At 35.0% G+C, this 21,879-nt stretch overlaps 1 protein-coding gene across 6 annotated transcripts in view; it reads left to right on the plus strand.

Annotated features, from left to right (window-relative positions):
• Window positions 1-200: 200 nt before the first annotated feature.
• LOC129725953 (carboxypeptidase N subunit 2-like) overlaps window positions 201-21,879 on the plus strand; it is a 279,622-nt gene continuing 257,943 nt past the window's right edge. For all 6 annotated transcript variants that reach the window (XM_055682412.1, XM_055682414.1, XM_055682415.1 and 3 more), the window contains exon 1: window positions 201-1,498. The gene's annotated coding sequence lies outside the window, so the exon portion shown is untranslated. The remainder of the gene's footprint in view (window positions 1,499-21,879) is intronic.

The following is a 21,879-nucleotide window of genomic DNA, read 5'->3' on the forward strand; positions in this document are numbered from 1 at the left end:
TCGCTCGGGAGAAACATTGCTCGCATCGCAGCTCAGTCTTTCAGTTGAAGAGAATCAACACAAATTGAGCTACAATTTGAAATGTTTTATGTGACATTGTTATGTAGCTACCGAAGCGTTCGAAGTGTCGCGCAACATACGAAGCACAACAGTGGAACACGGTAAGAAGCCGATCAGTTTAGTGCCTTTGATTACGAACAATCAGTTGTATCGTCGCTTCGGAAAGGATAGGACATAATTTTCATGTGGAAATCCGTACAGTGTGGAGTCGGTGTGAACTGCGTGCCGTTTTGCGTACAGGCTCCTAGTTGGGGTTAAGAAGGATCAACTTTGATTTGGCTACTGTTGTACATCGGGCAGGTGAAAGCCTGCAGAGGGGCTCATCCATCAATCAAACCGAACTGACTTCGTTTTTACAACGATACTCCCCGGATAGAGTTACTGCTGCATTGCTGTACTCAAAATAAGTGGCTTGTGTGGAGCAATAAAATCCCGATAGTGCGAAGTGAGGGGGCCCAGCGGACGGGACGGCACATCATATCGCTTTTGCAGTTAGTGATACACATGGCAAGGCGATGGTGTAAAAACGTCGAAACGGAACAACCTGGATCAAAGGACAACCATCCAGAAGGCGATTTTTGTGAACCGTTTGGCCGCCATATGTCTGCTGGTTTGAGCAGGTCCCCAGTGCCGTTAGATAAGAGCGAACTCGTGGCACGTCATACAGAAGCAGATTAGAGCGAAATTGTCGAGGGTCATGTCCTTCATTCATGTAGGTTTTTTTTTTTCGTTGAGGCCAACGCTCGTGAAATCCTTGCTAAAAACCAACAGACTTCTCGTGTGAGTGTGGCTTTCCACGAGACCGATGAGGTCGGTTTGGGCTGAGCCACTTCACCCAGTAACTGTGGTGGAACCACTTTCTAGCACGACCAACCGAATATGTGCGGCAGTGCAAAACTGTGAATAAATCGATGTGGTTACACGTCGTCCAGAACCCGCTCGTAGAAGACTTTTTTGTCACGTTATACTACCATTGTTGGCAAATTGGAATAATAATCGGTTTTACAAGCCCAAGTAGTTGTGGACACCGGAAAGCCGTGGTGAGGAACCGTTGAACAACGGCATCTAGTCCGAGGACAGAGTGCGCAGCGTTTTATTTTTTTTTTTTTGTTTCCCGTTTTCGCGGTTGGGAAAAATCAGATGCAGTGCTGGTGAGGTTGATAGAAGAGTATAATTAATTCGGAATGTGTCGATAGAGTGGTACTTGCTCATTATCGGTGTTGTGTATTTTTTCCCGAAGATCGGTCACATTAATTAAGTTTAAACGAGTGAAGCCCAACAATCCGGCAAACGGTGCCGTTCCGGTTTGTGTTTTCTCATTTACCCTGTGGCGGTATGTGAGAAACTCGATAGGCGGCCAATCATTAACGTTGTCGGTGGGAAAAAAAACGACGACGACTTTGGACACGCAGCGGACCACAACGCAGAGCACTGAGTGGTAAATCAATTGACGTTTATTACCCTGAAAGTGATCCACTGAAATTGGTTTGGCTTTAAGTTAATTTTGCTTTAAGTTATTGATACTCGAATAAAGGATCCTTTGTGTTCTTGTTAGTTTGTGTTTTATTACATACTCCAGTATAATTTTGTGATATACGTTTTTCTCAATTATCAATAAATATTATTTTGAAAAACTTTGCATCCAATGTATGTTTGGTTATCGGATGATTTCCTTCTGTTCGGTGTTTACTCGCATTTATTTACTTACACAATGATTTCTACTTATGCAATCACGTAGTTTGCACTTGCACTTTTTAGATGTCCATTTATCATATTATAAATGTCAGTCTCGAATGAAATATCACATACTGCATTTAAAGGCGTACCATAAAAGCAGGGTGCATATTGGGTTTTGATATCTCTCAAAGGCATCAATTGTCATTAGTGATGAGCTATACAGCCACTCTATATTTGGACAGGTAATAAATACTAATTTGTTCAGACTCGTGTTATGATACTGGCACTCAAATGTTATGACTGTCTATAATGAAAAATATTAGTAATATCCTTTCTTATAATCGAATCAATTATGTTTAATAGTATTGTAGTGCCGTATTTTCAGATCCTTCGAACGCTCCAGTTTTCTATTCATAAAAATCTTCGCCAGGGTCGGGATAGAATAGATATGAATACTCAGTCAATCACAGTGACTGTTCCTTTCAAACGAGAATATATGAAATATATGCGTTCTAAGTAAAAGTTACCTAAACAGAAAATGGTCACTCTCGAAGAAAACTAACTTTGATGATAGGGTGTTGTACCATGATCGGATCATATTTTATACGCAACATTTCTCAACTATTAAATTAAAAAAAAGTATCAAATATGTAGCAGCATCATCAAACAACTTCTTTGGATGATGTTCAGAAGGCTGCATTCAAATTGCTCAAGTATTGCTATTATTAAAAAAGTTTTATAAAATGAACTATTTTCGAGCACAATTTACCCTTACAGTTGTTAGCAAGTCTTGTTCTCAAGCAGTGATTGTAGAATCAAATATTTAAAGATTGCACTATATTTTCTAGTAATATGCTTCTGTAACATTTACATTCAATGTAGAAACACTTTTTATACAAAATATTTGTTTACAGTTATAATTATTGATGAAATGAGAAGGCCTGCTTTGTATCATGATCGGACCAACATTGGATCATGATCGGACCAGCTTACTTCTGAGACATCACCGCTTCAATTTGTTTGTGCTTGATATACCCAAGAATTTCACGTTTAGTTCATTGGAGCAGAATATAAATGATAAAGCTTATTTTCTATAGAATGAAACATCTCAAAAAACGACGTACACTTCACAAATTAAATTAAAATCGTTTAAAACTTCACCACAAACAGCCCACTATGCTTTTAAGAAGAAAAATATAACTCAGTGTCATCCCTATTTAGGAAACACTTTTTCCCGCGTATTTTCGTTTAGTTTCTGGAAACTGATAATCTAAAATATATAAAAATTTATATTTATGAATGTTTTTTTTTTCTTCATCTATAATTTATTTGAGGCTTATTTATGAATGTTTGGTTGTCATCGCTTTCATCGAAGCATCTCAAACATGTCTTAACTATGTAAGTAGATATCCAATACAATGACTAATGTGACTAATGTTTCTAGGAAAAGTCTTCATAACTTTCTTCAATGTACCCAGGGCCGGCGGTTGATTTGGGTAGTATGGGTAGTAGCACCCACTCGGAAAATATTCATGTGGGTACTTACCCACACGGAATTATCGGACAAACCAAATAGTTAAATGCAATGTTTTCTATGTTCGGAACTCAAATTGCCACGCATATGTGCTATTTTTTTACGGATATCGTTGAGTGAGAGGTTATATTTCATTCCGTTTCCATTAAAAAAAATGTACAAAAATTGTCGATTTTTCATGGGTTTACTTTAAGACGCACTGACGAAACTACCCATGCTACATCAATCAGGTTAGTGTCACCGGCCAAACTGTGAAAATTACCTGGCGAACATGGACACAAATGTCAGGAATCGCCAGTTCCGCCCACTGCTCTTGAAGATCGGGCAATGACGCAGCGGCAGCGGCTGTATAAAATGGATAAGTCGCTTTAGGCGGCAACCGCGACGTGGCACAGTGGGGAATCGCTGGCCATCAGCCAAAAAAAAAATTTTTTTCGATAGCTGTTTCATAATATTTTACCTTTATTGCTATAACATTCAAGTGTCAAAATCCAAAATTTGGGCGCAATATCATGAAATCTGAATTTCTTATGACTCTTCAAAGCTTGGCGAACTGACGTTTTTTGTCTTTTTTTTGAAAAAAAGTACATTACTTTGAAACGCTCTGTAGCTTCAATGATAGCTTGGATTTTTCTGACGTCAAAGGAAAAGTTGTTGTAAATATTGTGCAAAACAAACCCTTTTCATAAGATATTGTTAAATTTGGTCATAGTAGGCCTGACACTAGAAAAAATAAAAAAACGTGATTTTTTGTAGAAAAGTAGCTTAAAAGTTTAGTTGCCGCAGTTTGCCACGGTTGTGACTACATTAAAAATTTAGGTAAAAACGTAAGCTTTCAATTGCATACTGTCCGCTGTAGCGCAAAACTGCGCAAATAGTCACTTCAGTGAAGAAAGCGATTGCAGATTTTTTTAGTCTTTATTTTTGAAGTTGAAATTTCATCCAGGATTAATTTTAATCATAACCATGATACTTCATTAATGAAAATTTATGATATCGTACTGAATCCGTGAGGATAAGATATAAATTTGGGCGAAAATCAAAAAATTTATCAATGGATAGTTTTAAAATAAGTGTTAAACAAGAAAACATTAAACAAATCTTTATGTAATTTTGATTATGTCAAACTTTATCACTTTCTGCAAATTTAAAACAATATTAAAAACATTCATCCCTTTTCAATTTATGATCATGAAATTCGCTAAACTGATTGAAGTGTCAAATACTAGCAGCAAATTCATACCATCAAACTCCGGCTAACAATATCCCATTTGAAGATTGCTTTTGCTTCGAACTGGTTTGCATACAAAAGTAGAGCACACATTTTGCTTTATGAGAAAAAAAAAACAAAGAACAGTCGTCGCCCTCCGCATCTTTTCGTATTCATTTAGACCGTTGTGTCATTCCAGTGTCTTGGTTTTCAAATTCATAAATTCGTTCAACTTCAGCGGCACCACCTAATTCAATGTCTAGTAAGTTGTCAATTCATGGTGTTATACATGTATTTAAATGTCCTCCTTCAACCATAGAAACTGGATTAGGAAGATATCATATAAAGGAAACAATGAAACATCGAAAATTACTAGAAGAAAAGAAAATTGCAGCGAAAGACATTTTTCCTGCTGATAAGTATAATGAACTTCAAATTTTCTGGAAACAATTCAACACGAGATTTAAGCGATCACAGCGAAAGATGATGATGCTGATGATGATTTTTTCAATTTGTAATTAGTTTGTATTACTTATGTTGTTTTAGTTTATTAAAATATATATAGGGGAGGAGTACCAGTTATGGCAATACTTAAAAAATGTACCAGTTATGGCATGAACCAGTTATGGCCTATGGAGTTTAAATGGGGTGTTGCCATAACTGGTACCATTGGGCTTATGCGATATAGCTATAACCGGAGCACTTGCCATAACTGGCTCACCTACCCTATATATACATATATATATATATATATATATATATATATATATATATATATATATATATATATATATATATATATATATATATATATATATATATATATATATATATATATATATATATATATATATATATATATATATATATATATATATATATATATATATATATCAATGGAGAGGACGACCGGTGGCACTACTTGTGGTCAAAGATCATATAATTCAATAAAAAAGGAAAAAAGTGCCAAAAATATATTAAAAATTGGATTTCGTGTTTTATGGAAGGCCCCAAACAATTGATGCCAAGTTCGTGTTCAGCGCCCCAAAATTATGTAAAGTTTTTGTCGCATTTATCGACACTTTTTTTGCTTGGCCAGCCTTTGTATGGAGTCGCCCCACTGTGCGTGGTGGTGGTGATTGACGTCGAGCCCTGAATGGCAACGACTGGCAGGGCACTTCGTATTCTACTTCCCCCACGAGGGAAGGGAGCTTCAAGGTGAAGTTCATTTCACACACCAGGTTCCCCTATAAAGGTGCTGCTGTGGCTGTCAATCAGTGAGAAAGGGATGTCATAGACGCTCTTCTTTCGCTCTGGACTGTCCATGGTCGGGAAATTTATAGTATAGAAGTGCATGCCGGAATTTGCGTCGTTCATCAACTTTGTCGCGTAAACTCAGGAGGAATCAATGAATAAGTAGAAGCAAGAATTCAAAAACATGTCTACACGCATGTTTTCGCCCGCCATGGCAAATGTTCCGGGTCACTGCCGGAAGGCCACTCGCAAGGGCGTCGAAAACGGATGGAAAATTTATCAAACCCAACTATCTGTCTTAGTTTTTTTCTATCACCATCCGAAAAAAGACAATTTTTTTAATGCAAACATTATTGCTGAATGAAATTCGAAAATCTAATTGTTCTATCATATATTCCATTGGCACCCTACTGTTGATACTCTGTTGATTTTTCGAAAAATATTGTTCAGGTATCAGTCAGTTCAGGTATCCCTCACCTTTCTGGTTATGCCTTTGTCACCCAGGAACCTTCCCTGTTTCTTACTACCCGCTCGGGAAAATAGTGATTTTAGTTAAATTAAGTTAAATTTCAGTTTTAGTATAGTGTATATTGTGCTGTTCACCGCGAATATTGGCTGATCATCGCACTGAATATGAACTCTCACATTTCAGGCATAAAAGTTAGAACATTGCACTATTCGGCAACTTGTAGTTCTACTTAGGGACTACATGTTTGTCGTAAATCATTTCTCAAAATTGTACTTGTAGAGTAAGCTATCGGCGAAACGAAACGGCAATCGAAAAAACACACAGAAATTAATACAATTCATGACATTGTCAAATTAATATAAAAATGTTCAAAAAATTTTTAAGAATCACAAAAAAACATTCAAAAATATCTAATTTGACAAGCCCAAATCAAACACCACACAAGCAAAGCTCCTAAATCTCACATTAAATGCTTGGAATATACCTGAAGTGAAGCTAAGTGTGCTCTCACTATCACCCTTTCCAGTGATACTGAATTTGACCTAGTTACCTATAGGATTTTCCGATAAATGTTTTTTATTTATGATCACATGTAATATTAATGGTAAAAATGTGACGTGAAAAGCGATGTACCTTGAAAATAGTCCAAATTGGTCCGATCATGATACATTACCCAATAACAACTGCGCAAAATCAACGCGTAATATTTATCAGGTCTTTATCTCAATATTTTTTCAATTATCAAAAATAATGACATTAATTGCTATAGCTTGGTAAGAAATTGAAAAGAAAAGGGGGTCAATAAATTTCACCCTTTTTACCAAGCGGAATTCGACAGCTGAGAATGCTACACAGTAAGGTTATATGTCGTCAGTGAGCGCGGTTCCACTTGGTTGCCCTGTTTTTCTCTTGAAACTGAGGTACAACCAGATGAGCAAACAATAAACAGCCTGATTCTTTCTGCACCTGAATAATGCCACTGCTCATTATTCCGCAACAAAACAAGTGACACTTCGCTCCACAGCAGTATTCACATCAAAAGAATTTTAATGTCTTTTTCGGTTTATGATATTTACTTAACAGCGTACCGTTCATAGGAAAAAAAATTTATTGCCTGATTCAGTGCCTAAATTTTAAATGGGATTAAGAAAGCAGTTAAGTGCTCGACAAAAAAAGTACTCTTTCGTGCCCAACGGAGTACCCAATGTACCATAAATCCCATAAATTAAAATTATGTAACACCAAAAGTTTAAAAAACTTATCTACTTCAAACTAAGCGTCAGTAGTAAGAATTTTCTAATTCCCGAAAATCTGGTTGTCTGGGTATATGTTCAAAGAAAAAAAAACAGACTGCAAATGTACGTATCGATGAAAGAAAGTGGGGGTATGAACTCTATAATTTTGAAAATAATAACAAAATAATAGCTCTTGGTAGTAAACATTCTAAAGGCATCGGTTTTCGAGTTACTTTAAATTTAAGCTCAATAAATTAATAATATTTCGAAAAATACACGTTTTTTTTAATTTGTCCATGGTTCTCCAGCAAAAACCATAAGTTCATTGGAATGCTTGATCAAAAATATACAATTCATTCTTTGACAACAAAACGATTGGATAAATAACTCAAGCGCTAAACCTTAGCCTACCTACACGTTACCCCTTGCCGAATGTTTTATAAAAATATATGTTTGTCGTGCAACACTACCTACTTATTTACTTATTATAACTGTTTGTAAAGTACGCAACCAATAACTACTGGGTTACCTATAATATCTGTTTTCGTATATAAATACGATTGCACTACTACTGATGTGTTAGTAACAGTTTGCATTTTGTGAAGATGAATAAAGTGAAAATGTAATACACCAAGCCCAAATGCTGTAAACCATTTCCTGATCATCGGTGCTCATCAAGCCTACGCAAATTAAACGAAAACGTTATTGCAAAATTAAAAATATTGAACAGTCAAGCTCATTTTAATACGTCTTTATCAATTTGTGATTCGTGTAGTTATTGGAATGATAGTCAAGTCACCATTCATCCCTTCGTTGTTTACTATTCAGAATCTGGAACACTTAAGAATATCGGCATCATCATAATATCGGAAGTACTGCATCATGATACTGTTGCGGTTCAGGTGTTCATTGCCAAATTAATGAGTTTTTTGAAAACAACAATAGAGTTGAAAAAAGCGATATTAATGTCTGATGGAGCTGCCTCACAATATAAAAATAGAAAATACTTTGCAAGTCTTTGCAAGTTCAAAACAAAATATAACGTCGATGCAGAGTGGCATTTTTTTGCGACTTTTCATGTTAAAGGCCCATGCGATGCAATTGGTGGCATATTAAAACGAATGGCAGGAAATGCAAGTTTAGCTAAAGAACATGAACATCCCATTACAAGCGCAAAAGAATTGTTTAATTGTAATTAAAATTCATCAAAAATGTCATTTAGTTGGGTATCATATGAAGAATATGAACAAGGAGTAACAGAATGGAGCAATATTTTCAAAAAATCTATAATTTTAGCTGCCACACAAAAGTATTACTCTTTTGTTCCGATTTCAGAAAATACGATACAAACGAAGCAGTTTTCAAAAGATGACGAATCATTTACTTATGATGTATATAAAATATAAGGTGAAACTAGATCTGTAAAGTATCTATGTCATAAAAAAATATGTTCCTAAGATAATAAAACTCGAAAATAAATATTTGATTCTTATATATATTTATATCACTTAGAACATTTCACTCTTTTCTTGAGAACCGTTCGCCCAATCGTTTTGTTATCAAAGAATAAATTGTACATTATTGATCAAGCATTCCAATGAACGTATGGTTTTTGCTGGAGAACCATGGACAAATTAAAAAAAAAACGTGTTTTTTTCCGAAATATTAATATTTTGTTGAGCTTAAATTTAAAATAACTCGAAAACCGATGCCCTTAGAATGTCAACTACCAATAGCTTTTTGATTCAAAATAACTCTCTGCATCTTTTAAAATCATCAGAATACAAATATTTTGAAAAATGTTTAAATTAGAATTTTCATAAAAAAATTAATCTACCATAAAAAAATTATTTTTCATTTCTCCATCCTCGATTTTTTTTTAAAAGTTGCGTATTAACGTCAAGTTTCTTTAAAAAAAATATAAAATAAATCAACTCTTATTTTTAAATTGAAATTTAATGTTTATTTTTAATTTTTTTTGGTCAAGAAAATTTTTTTTGTACAGTTTATATTTTTTTTATGGTGCATTTTTAAACTCATTCTCAGACAGTTTTTCTATACAACCAACGGTTTCTGGGCTACAATGCTTCGAATAAAACCTATGCCAAAAGGCATACGCCCTTTTAGAATGTAACTCATGGGTGTAAAAAATCTCTCCACCTGTGAAAAATGCCCAGTTTGCTAAGCCAAATACGTGTGCAAAGTTTCATTCAAATCAAAAATGGTAGATTAAATTTTCGCGTATTTCCAGGCGATTTGAAACGATTTTGCTCAAATACGTCTATTCTAACGAAACTGAACAATTTTTATTAGCAGTGGTATTTTTCATAACGCACTTGTAACCCCATTTATACGATTAAAATGATAGAAAGTTGAAAATGTCACTAAAATCTATGATTGTGCTCGGTGCAATAAGTAATGTGATCCATAATTGTAGTAATGTCACATTTTGCGGTGCACAATTGTGGGTCAATCCATATTTTGGCTATTTTTATTACTTTTACGTGATAATGCATTAAGACTGAATAAAATAACTTATTATCAAGCTTTTACAACAATAAAATAACTTGCGATATGTATTTTGACGATTTATACACAAAATGATTTTGAATGCCAAAAGTGACTCATAATTGTGTCTTTTGTTATGTAAGTGATATTTTTCTTCCTAACCGATTCACACGCATCAACTGCAGTGGAACTAATTGTTTATCGAAAGTACACATCAGAACACAGAAATAGATAATAAAACTTTCGTAGTTGATAACTTTTCCGATTTTATATCCATTTTTGAACATTCAGACAACACGTTGACTGACCCATAATTTCAGAGGGACTGTAGTTCAAAAAATTGTCGATATCGAAAACAATTTTTAATGCCAAATGTGGTAAAAATGCATGCAACGTCTAGATCTGATGTTAGCTCAAAAAAAAAAAACATTTAAAAAAACGACTTTTTGGGGCTTAAAAATTTTTGAGCTGCAGCCAATGAAACATATGAGAAGAAATTTACCTTCGAATTTCGTTTAGCGGTAGGGCTGAGGACTTTTTTCAAGAAAACGTAACTTTTGAGCCCGATAACCGAATTCGATAACCGAAATTCAAAAATCGATTTTTATTGGCACTCTAATACACATTTTACGGCTCATAGGGATGGGCGATACTTTCTGAAGTATCGATACCTGAGTACTCGAATACTTTTGCACAAAACGATGCTAAGTATCGTGGTATCGGTATAGAAAGTATCGATGCCAAAATGCTCGATGCTTTTGGCCGAAGTATCGATACCGTTGGTATCGATACTGGTATTGCAAGTCCCCAATTGAAGGCATCGGTGGTATCGGTATCGTTTAAAAGTATCATTGGCAAAATATCGATACCGCTACTCATCGCTGGCAACAAGTATCGATGTTAAAATACTCGATACTTCGACTCCATGTATCGATACCGTTGGTTTCGATACAAGTATCGCCCATCCCTAAGAACTCATACGAGCTTCCTTCCGCAAAGCGATTAAACCGATTCAATAATTACACTGTGCTACAAATGAAAAAAAAAATGCAAGAACTTCTGAAGTGACCTAGTGTAGGTTGTAGGTCTTGTTGAGTGTAACATTCGCTCATACTAGAAATTTTCCAAACACCCCCAAAATCTGAAGTTATGGTCAAAATACGGTTTTTTGGACCTCAGCGCATATAATATTTTTTAACTCAGTCATTTGTCAATCGATTTTCAATATTAAAGCAGTTTAGGAGAGAAGACAAATAGAGCTTTCAAAATATATATACAGGTTTGTTCTAATATCAATAAAACATGTTAAATTATTTGAGTTTATATCTAATTTTATAGACTTTTTCACGCAATTTCTCAATTTAATATTAAATTTGCCGTCTATTTTTGTAAGAAACATACCACAAATACACTATAATTTCGAAAGTATATTCATTTCGAATCAAATGAAAGCAGTTTTGTGGAAATCGGTTGATATTTGGCTAAGTTATATATTTTATAAAGAAAACCCAAAATGTTTGGCTTCTATCACCATTTATTTCACGGTGCTACAAATGATGAAAAAATGCAAGAACATTTGATGTGACATAGTGTGGGTTGTAGCTTTAGTGAAATGTTACTTGCGCATTTACTTGAAGTTTTTCAAATACCCCGAAAATTATAAGTTATGTTCAAAACCCTGTTTTTTACCTTAGCTCACATTGTTATGTTTAATACGGTTATTTTGCAACCGATTTTTATATAATTTGGCTGTTTTGGATAGGCGAAAAATAGAGCATTTGAAACATATAAATATGTCTAAAAAGTTTACCTATATGTGATGAATAGTTTTAAAATAAATAAGATGGTTTATGTTATTTTCAAATTTTTCCAAATTTATTCGCAATTTTTCATACATTTTTGTAATGATTGAGCTTCAATTGCTATTAAATTTGGAAAGTTCTTTTTAGTACCAAACGAAAACAATAGGTGTTGTTAATGAAAATATGTTATTATTATGCTGAGAAATGATTTGATGAAATCTTAGTATAAGGTGGAAAACATCAAGTCATATCTCAGCTAAATTATAACAGATTTTCATAAACAACACTTACTGTTTTCGTTTGGCACTAAATGTACTTTTCAAATTTTACAGCAATTAAAGCTCGTTCATTTCAAAAATGTGTGAAAAATTGCAAATAAATTTGGAAAAATTTAAAAATAACATAAACTATTTTATTTATTTCCAAACTATGCATCACATATAGGTAAAATTCGAAAAAAAAAATCATCTTATTTTATTGAATATAAATCATCTTATTTTATTTAAAATTATTCATCACATATAGGTAAACTCTTTAGACATATATATATGTTTCAAATGCTCTATTTTTCGCCTTTCCAAAACAGCCAAATTATATAAAAATTGGTTGCAAAATAACCGTATTAAACATAACAATGTGAGCTAAGGTAAAAAACAGGGTTTTGACCATAACTAATAATTTTTGGGGTATTTGGAAAACTTCAAGTAAACGCGCAAGTAACATTTGACTAAAGCTACAACCCTCAATAAGTCACATCATATGTTCTTGCATTTTTTCATCATTTGTAGCTCCGTGAAATAATTGCGCGGTAGAAGCCAAAAATTCTGGTTTTCTAAAAAATATATAACTTAGCCAAATATCAACCGATTTTTACAAAATTACTTTCTTTCTTCGGAATTGAATAAACTGGTATGTTTCTCACAAAAATAGACGGAAAATTGACAAATTAATTGAAAAATTGCGTGAAAAAGTCTAAAAAAATAGATTTAAGCTCAAATAACTCAACATATTTTATTGGTATTAGGACAAACCTGTATATATTTTGAAAGCTCTATTTGTCTTCTTTCTTAAACTGCTTTAATATTGAAAATCGGATGATAAATGACTGAGTTAAAAAATATTAAATGCGCTGGAGTCCAAAAAATCGTATTTTGACCATAACTTCAGATTTTGCGGGTGTTTGGAAAATTTCTAGTATGAGCGAATGTTACACTCAACAAGACCTACAACCTACACTAGGTCACTTCAGAAGTTCTAAATCGCTGTAGCACAGTGTTATCAAACACATGACCAAACCATTAAGAGAAGCAGTGCAAGGTCGAATATGGAATGCAACGATTCTGTGACACTTATCAGAGCCGTTTACACAATGGTAGAAAAACTAAGAACAGAAGAGTGTTTTTAAAAGTCCTACTCTGAAGCAACAAATGCATTGAAGAAATTACAGCGTTCGAAATCCAGCTCCAAGAGTCGCCTCATATGAAAACGATGTATACCAAAGATACTGAAAGATTCTGTTCGCGGAGAAACACAGAGAGAATGGAGCGATTCAACCATCAGCCTGAATTAGAAATTTTACGATTGACAAAGTTTACCAGCAGACACGTGGAATGCCCTGTTCAAAGTGCGGTCAGACTGCAATGACAGACTGCTTCTGAGGTGTGGAACTGCTTCTGAGGTGTAAAAAAGTCTGGCCAAAATAAATTTAACTGAACATGAACATGAATTACAAGAATCACTGTCATATTGCACTTATTTGCTGCAAAATATTGATCAATTGTCATTTTTTTACGCCTGACATAACTTGTTATTATATATGGTTCAGTTCTCAAAAAAATGCTTGAAAATTTGTCAATGTTCAAAGCGCTCCCAGCATATGATCATACCGTTTAACGTTAATCTAGTGATGGCATTTTGTGAAGCAATTATTGAACTGCAGAAAAAAATATACACTCCCCCCACGATTATGGAACTCCCACAATTACGGATCACTTTTGTGTCTCATGTTATTTAACTCAGTTAAACTAACGGTCCGAAGGCATGTAACATTTTTGCAGTGAAATATGCCATATTTGCTAGCTTCGAACACAGAAAACATCGTTTTTGTTCCTAGATTGATGTGTTTTTCATAAGCGTGAAATATTGTCTTCCAGAATCTATCAAAATATTTGTCGTTTTTCTCAATCAGCTTAAGTAGCACGCTCATCATTCATAAGGTTCATATGTGATATAATCGCTAATTCTCGTGCAAAAAATAACTCATACACAAATATTAAGGTAAGTTCTTCGCGATTCATCGAAATGTTGATGGTGATTTTCACCAATTACAACACCCTCTCAACTTCTATTGAGTTCTAAACGGAAGCTAAACAGTGCTGAGCCTTTGAAAAATATTATTTTCAAGGCACGAGGGACAGGAAGGCTACGTAAAGCGGGATACTGTTATGATGTACCGTATACAATGGTTCATTGCTATCTTCGGAAGCGACAGACCTGGACTCTCGATCTAACTGCAACCTCAAAAGCCACATAAAATGTGACCAGGCCATGCGGGATCTTTAATACGATTTGAAATATGTTATTTCTTCAAGTTACATAATTCGAATAAGGTTTATTGAATAAATTCTAAAAGCTGTTTTTACTATGCTGATCCATAATATGATGCGAATTGTCTCATAATTAGAACCGCTCTCAAAAGTGATCCATAACTGTGTATTTGGTGAGTTATGAAATTAATAAACTTTCTGAGATATATTCACAAAATATGGAAAGAAATACTCAAAGAAGTGAAGGATTACATATTTCTGTGACTGAAAACATTTAGAGATTACTTATAAACAATAAATATGGTCAGAAATGATTTTTTGAATTCATACATCTTCTTAAGTGATCCATAATCGTGGGGGGACTGTAGCGGCACCAAAAAGCGTCAAAAAACGTTTTTCTCATTTTGGCCAGCTTCTTGTTCTAGGTACTCCTCTCCTCTGTGCGCGGTAAAACACATTGACCTTTGATGGCTGGTTCAAGTATTGTATTAAAGAGTAGCTCCAATTATCACACACAACTTAAAATTTACATTTACATAGCCTAATGAGTCTTCATTAAGCAGGTATTAGACGACGCAAATATTTGCTATTTTTGGTACGATTTTTATTTGCACAAAATAAAATCTCTATTGAAAAATAGCAAATATTTGCTTCGTCTAATACCTGCTTTAGAGTTAGTGAGCAGATTACTTCATCTACGCTCGTATAATTTGGGTTCTTAAAAATAGGCAACGAAACAAATCGAAGAAACCAATCGTTTCAATCGCTTCGCTCCACCCCATTTTAGGTCCGATTGAGCTGAAATTTTGCACAGGATGTTTTCTCGAGCAGGTGAACATTTTGTGTAGGTTTCTTAAAATGACCATTTTGCTTGGCACATGAATATCTATAAATGTCTCAAGAAAGCACGTGCTTGCATATACAAGTACGCTTTGAGCGATTCGAATGCCATCAGCAACCCGAAAGTAGGTATATTTTTTCAATAATTACACTCTGTACAGGAAGCAACGCGGCAAATATAGCAAGAAAATAATTTTCCCATGCTAGTACGTGATTCTCACGAAAAACACCAACCCAATCGTTTAGCCAACCTGGCATCGGACAAACGATAAACCGGAGCAGACAAATTGCAGCATTTCGATAAATTGTATCCAGTTGAAATACATTCCCCAGGCAAGCTCCAACCGAGCACTCCTAACCGATTACTTTCTGAAAGGTCTGTTTTTCAACCCTAATTTAAACATCCCTTGTAGAGTTGCAGGAGAACAAACACATACACGTGCACATAGTCGGTCAGGCAGTAAAAGTTCTCATGTTCCAGCATTCTTTCGCTCCCCAGTTTTCTCCTCCCCAGAGTTGCACGCGTGCCTCCAATATTTCAAGACGGAACTAAGCCTGATATATTATTGCCTGGCAGCTTATCAGACTTCCCCTCGCGAAGCTTTTATTCCCTCGCGGCCGACAGCAACAGCAGTCAAAGGATTCCCCAAGGAAGACGCGGAAAAGGAGAGCAGATAAAAATATCCGCCTGTTTGTGGAGGTATTTATAACTTGAGGCAGGTATTCCGGATAAGCTCCGCACCAGTCCGTTTATGGCTCTTGGCATGTAAGCCAAGATTGGAGCTCTATCACCGCGGCAACTTGCAGCTTACCGGCAACGGTGGCAGTCCGTATGCTAGGCCACCCCACCGTCGGTTCGTTGGTTAGTATCGTAGAAAATATCGTTGTGATAAGCGGTACCAGTTGAGGTCTAACTCTAAGATGTAAAAGCGACGTCGAACTTTGTTACGATTGTAGGTGTCAATCATTAGGATGTGCTTACGAAGATAGCGGTATCGTTATTGGCTTTGGAAAAGTTTACTGTATGTTTGCTGTTCGAAGAATTTTCCTTATAACACATTAACAATATCAAACTACGTTACACATAATCTGTTAGTTGAAAACATATAGACTTTAAACTTTATTACCGTTTACACCTATGGAGAACTTGAATTAGGAACTGAGGAATTCCGTCAAGTATTTACAAGCTTGCAATGCAATTTGCGAATGTATTACATATCCAATCACTGAAAAAAAAAGCATTTACACGCCGAATAGCAAAATGTTTCGATGCGACTCTCTCTCGTTTTGTTTTTTCTTTCTCTACGATCTGAATGAAACTCAGTTGATATATTAGCTTTAGTACAAATTTGTCTACAACATGATTCTTTCTTCGTGAGTACAAAATCGCAAAAAAAAACACATTTACTATTAGGTGCAAAACTGAGTTCTCTTTTCTTTCTTGTCATAAAACTTATACTTTATTTTGGAGTAATAGTTACCTATAAACCGTTCAAAGTACTCCCCTTGGCTAGTAAAAACTTTGTCCTCTCTTTTTGGCCGTTACGATAAAAGTGTTCTTTTTCGACGCTATCCACGAATCAAGCCATTCCTCGGTGTCTTCATATGAGCAAAGCTGCTGATCATCCAGACAATGTGTCATCAAATGGAAGAAGTAATAATTTGACGCTGCAATATCTGAGGAATATGGCGGGTCAGGTATAAATAACTTCCTATTTAAACGTATGTATGTAAGTTTTAACGACTTTGACAGTGTGAGGCTGAGCGTTGTCATGTGATAGGATCACTTTTTCGTGCCTCTGTGCGTATTGTGGTAGTTTTTCGCACAGTACTCAACTTATTGGCATTAATTGAAGTCAATACCATTCCCCAACGATGTTTTTCTCGGTTTCAACAGCTTAATATAAATAACACCGAACAGTTCCCACCAAAAACATACACTGTTAGAAAACTTTATGTCGAATCACATATATTCCACATATATTCCACGCAAATTTTAATGATATTGCACATAATTATCAAAAAACATCGTGGTTTACGTCAGAAGCTACTGAAATTTAAATAAGAAAATTTTTAATGTGACGTGTAATATTCAGATTTATTTACTGTGTAGCATAAACTTCCCAGCAACTATATTCGGCCGAGCCATCGACTTAGGAGCCCCACGACTTTTTTCTCTTTGGGTTGCTATTATAAATGTACTTTACATCTACCGGTACGATGCAAACGAAAAACCTCTCCTCTTTGCCGCTGGAGCAGTTTTTATGTACCCAGTGTCTTCAGCAAGTATGTTTCATAAAATAAAACCTTACTTTTGTCGTCTTCGGGTTTTCGATTAAACTCCCAAACAGTTAGATATAAATTTCGATTTTTTAAATTTTCAATATACCTGATTCCTTTTTTAGTAAAAAACAAAGCCTTGGTGCTACATTCCGATTCGAAACTCGACAAAAAACAGCTGAATACTGCTATCTTATATCTGCACATGGACACGGCAAAAGAGAGTTTTTCATGGAACACCACTCCTCAAAATCGATGTTTTGTCTATAACTTTTTTTGTGATTGCCAAAACGATATATTTCACAAAGTTGTGTGGTAAGTTTTGCTGAATGAAACAAGTCTTAGAACATTTTGAATTCTTTCGATTATTACAGAAAATTTTATAAACAACAAACTGATTTAAGGGAAGCGTGATCTACGAGAAACTCTAATTTGTGGTGTCGAACCTACAGATAGCAGATCGCAGTTTTCAACAATTTAAAAACACCATTCAAATTTTTTTCAACTTTGCTAAAGAAAGTAATCTGGTATATTGAAAAAATGAAAAAATAAGCCTAACTGTTAGGGAGATTGATCTAAAAACCGAAAGCAACATTAATAAGGTTTTATTTTATGAAACAAACTTGCTGAAGACTCACTGTGAGCTCTCTGTGCACTGTGAGAGTTTCAAAAAAACCTTTCAACCAATTGTAAATGTCATGAAACGTAATACCTGGGAACAAAAGAAGAATAGAAAACATTTTGAAAGTTATTTCATAAAATGGTGGTCAAAAAACGTGCTTTACAATGAGTATTTCGTCTTTTTTATATAATAATTGTCTGTGGGAGCACCGTGATAAATTTGTTTTATTTTTCTCGTTCAATTTAATATTCCAGTAAACTCATCTACGGGGTACATCCCTTTAGAATTATTGTACGGGCGTACGGTGCGCATCTCGAAGTCGCCAACAAATTTATGGTAAGAAGTCAAATCACTGGCGGCCCATGTGGGGTGAACTTGTTCTAGTCAAATCAGCCCCGACAGGACCAGGTCAGAAACTACCAAACTTATTGAGAGGACCTTATGAAGTAGTGAAATTTCCAAGTGAAATGATCACTGCCATCAAGAACGGAAATTAGTTTAATGTGTTAACCTAGGAAAAGGCCACCAATGAATGTGGTGACATCGCAGCGACGATGTTCAGACTACTTTATCACAAGAATTTTAAAATGAAAATTTTAGTGACGAAAAAAAAGACAGGTAGACACAAAAAAGTATTTCAGCTGAAGATAAGCCCAAAAAGCATCAGTAAAAAATCACGTTAACAAGAGCCGGTTAGCTGCGCAATCTCAGAGCAATTGTTGAAAATGAATCAAATGAAAAAAGAAATGAAATTAAGAAGGCGTTTAAAAATAAAGAACCTCGCCTTGAAAGAGAAATGACCTTTGGTTGACAAGAGTCGAAAAGCAAAACTGCTCGAAAAATTAAATATGAATCGAAATGGCGTAAAGAAAAGACGAAAATATCGCCGTAAATGAAAATATCAAGAATATATGGAATTACCTAGCGGGATGGTAATTGAGAAGGAATATATACTCTGGCCGCATTTTTTTTATAAAATATGTGTTTAAACATGATAAAAATATATAGCAAAGCAAAACCTCTCAAGTAAGTGGCAGATTTGAAAAAAAATGGCTTGTGGCTCGGATATCTAAAACTAGAGGAGTACCAGGCACGAGAAACAATGAAACATGATGAAAAGTTTTGAGATTTTCGACTTTGCAGTCTTAGTAAGGAATCTAAACGAATATTTACTTCACATACGACGTTTCTGCCGTCGGTTACGGCCTCTTTCAAAGGAATTAAATGTATCGCTTTTTGTTTAACGCATGAGCTTTGCAGGTTTGTATAACCAGAATTAATTAACTAGGGTATTTTGAGCAGAAGGAAAAGGGGGATTTCTGTTTTAACTGTTAGTTATTTGTTAAAAGCTCAAAATACCCTAGTTATACAAACCCACAAAACTCATGCGCTAAATATTAAACAATACCTTTACTTCCTTTGAGAAGGGCCGCATCCCACGGCCGAAACGTCGGATGTAAAGAAAACATTCGTTTAGATCCCTTACTGAGAGTGCAAAGCCGAAAATCCAAAACCCGAAACAACAAACAGTCGCCACGAAAAAACATGATGAATACAACTAAAAGAGATTTTTGTATAGTAGTTTGAACTTTCCAGACTAAAAGACTACTGACTTCAAAAGATTCAAAATATTCAATTATTAATTCAGATTGAGCGAGTGAATACTTCGGAAGTAATTAACCCGGAATGGTGGAGTGGTTTAGTGCCCTAAGTGCATGTACAGGACATGTCGTGTTTTCTTAGTCTTATCACAGAACTCTATAAAATAACGAAAACTTAGTTTCCCAACTGCATGGGCCGAATACAACTCTTTGACCTTTTAATAACAGAAAAACATAAGCTTTTTAAAAGCAGTATTATTCTTCGACATTTCACAGTGGAACGAGAGCTTAAAATCGCGAACTTCTTCATTTACCCTCCAATTGATTTTTGTTAACATACTTTTTTCAGAAGATATTTTGTACAGAAACACCTCAATGAATAAAAACAAGTTGGAACCTTCGGTAGTGGCGCTGTTAAATCAACTTCATAGTCTTGCACTTAATAGAAATGATGTTTTCAGCAAATTGATATATTTATATATCATCCAAACATACAACTTTGTAAAAAACTCAAGAAAGATAGCTTCTAAACAGACCGAGTTATTGCCAAAAAATGTAAAAGACATATTTTCAACTGCATAACTGGCAATTGCGATACATTTGCTTGACGAAAACAATAATTAAATACAGAAAGGGACAAACATTTCTATTAATTTCGTAGAATGGTTATGATAATATTTTATCCTATGTTTTCGTCTGGTAATTTTTGTCTAACTGTGATCTGGAAATGTTCAAAAACGATATTTTAGGAGCCATATTTTCTGTGTCTTCCACAAAGTTGTGTTTATCGATAATTTACATATATATTTACTGAGCTCTGAATGCTAGTGCGTTCTAGATGTTACAGTTATATGGACATTTAAAACAATATGATTTTAAGAAACAGTCTTACATGAAACGTTATATCTCCAAAACAAGAGGGGTTAAAAGAAAAGGGTCTTCGCAAAGCTTTTCGTGACAACATTATCTACAACTTTCGAAACCTTTTTACACCTCCATTAGCGGTTGAGTTTCGAACCAAAACTTATTGTCATTCTCTGAGACTTTTTATATACTGAATTTTTCCTGAACATAGCATGTCAATAAAACCAGTATTTAAAGAGCAATTGGAAAAAGACACGATTTTGAGCTCTTGTACCACTGTGGATTATCTTCAACTAGAGTAACAAATTTCTTGTAGCCATTTTGAAGCTAATTTTGTAGAGTTGCGCGTAAAGTTACTTGCCAGAAAGTTATTTTTTCAGCCGAGGCAGAATACGAAGAATGAGGAACCAGTTTGTAGCGCCATTTAAATGCATTTCTCTAATTTGTTGGTCGCAGCGCGCGCAGCACGAACGAAAGCGTTGTCTTGGTGAAAAAGCACTTTTTTATTTGTCATATGCAGCCGTTTCGCCTTAACTTTAATGTCCAATAGGTCCAATAGTTTGCAATGATTATTCAAGGTAGTCGATGAATATTATGCCTAGCAAATCCCAAAAAAAAACTGACCAACACTTTACCAGTTGCTTGTTGCCCTTTTGGGTGTTTCTGATGACTCTCACTAAGCAAAAGTCACTATGCTCACTGTTTCATCTACTGTCATGAATCGCCGCCAAAGTTCCAGCCTATTGCCCGTAATTAATGCCAGATTTGCCATATTTAGCCATATCAGTGGCAGGCCAAAGACATTCTTGTCCATGCAGGATGTGTACACTTTTTTTTTTCCTGATGGGCCCCGATTAGATGCAAGCCTCATCAGGGTGTTGTACCACTATTAGATTGAGTGGTTTCCACTTACTGAAGATAGGCATCGTCTGAATAAAGCTCACTGCTTTATTGGGAGAAGTCATCCAGACATCTAATGGTAGTAAAAAGCTTCTACTAAATATTGCTCCCTCTTCCGAAAGAGTGCTTCGCAGTCACATTGTAAATGTTCCGCGGTTTCTCTATTTAAGTTGAAGCGCATTGATCTGGAAGTTTTTGAGAATACTGAGGTGTCTCCTTCAAAAAACAGTACTGTTCATCTCTGCTTCCAATTGTACAAATAAATGCAATGGAAGTAGACATAGACATTATTTTGCTATCTAGAGTTATGTCTAAATAATTTACTACTAGAGAAAGTTCTAATTCCGATTCACTGAGACTCAAATCAGGAGTTTTGATTATTTTCCTTCGTGTGAATGGAATGTATACATAAAAGTCGCTTCTTACGCCTTGATTAAAAATCTCTTTTAGAAAACACGTTATTTCCGAAATTCGCTA

This window comes from Wyeomyia smithii, chromosome 2 (assembly GCF_029784165.1).
Source record: "Wyeomyia smithii strain HCP4-BCI-WySm-NY-G18 chromosome 2, ASM2978416v1, whole genome shotgun sequence".
Lineage (NCBI taxonomy): Eukaryota > Metazoa > Arthropoda > Insecta > Diptera > Culicidae > Wyeomyia > Wyeomyia smithii.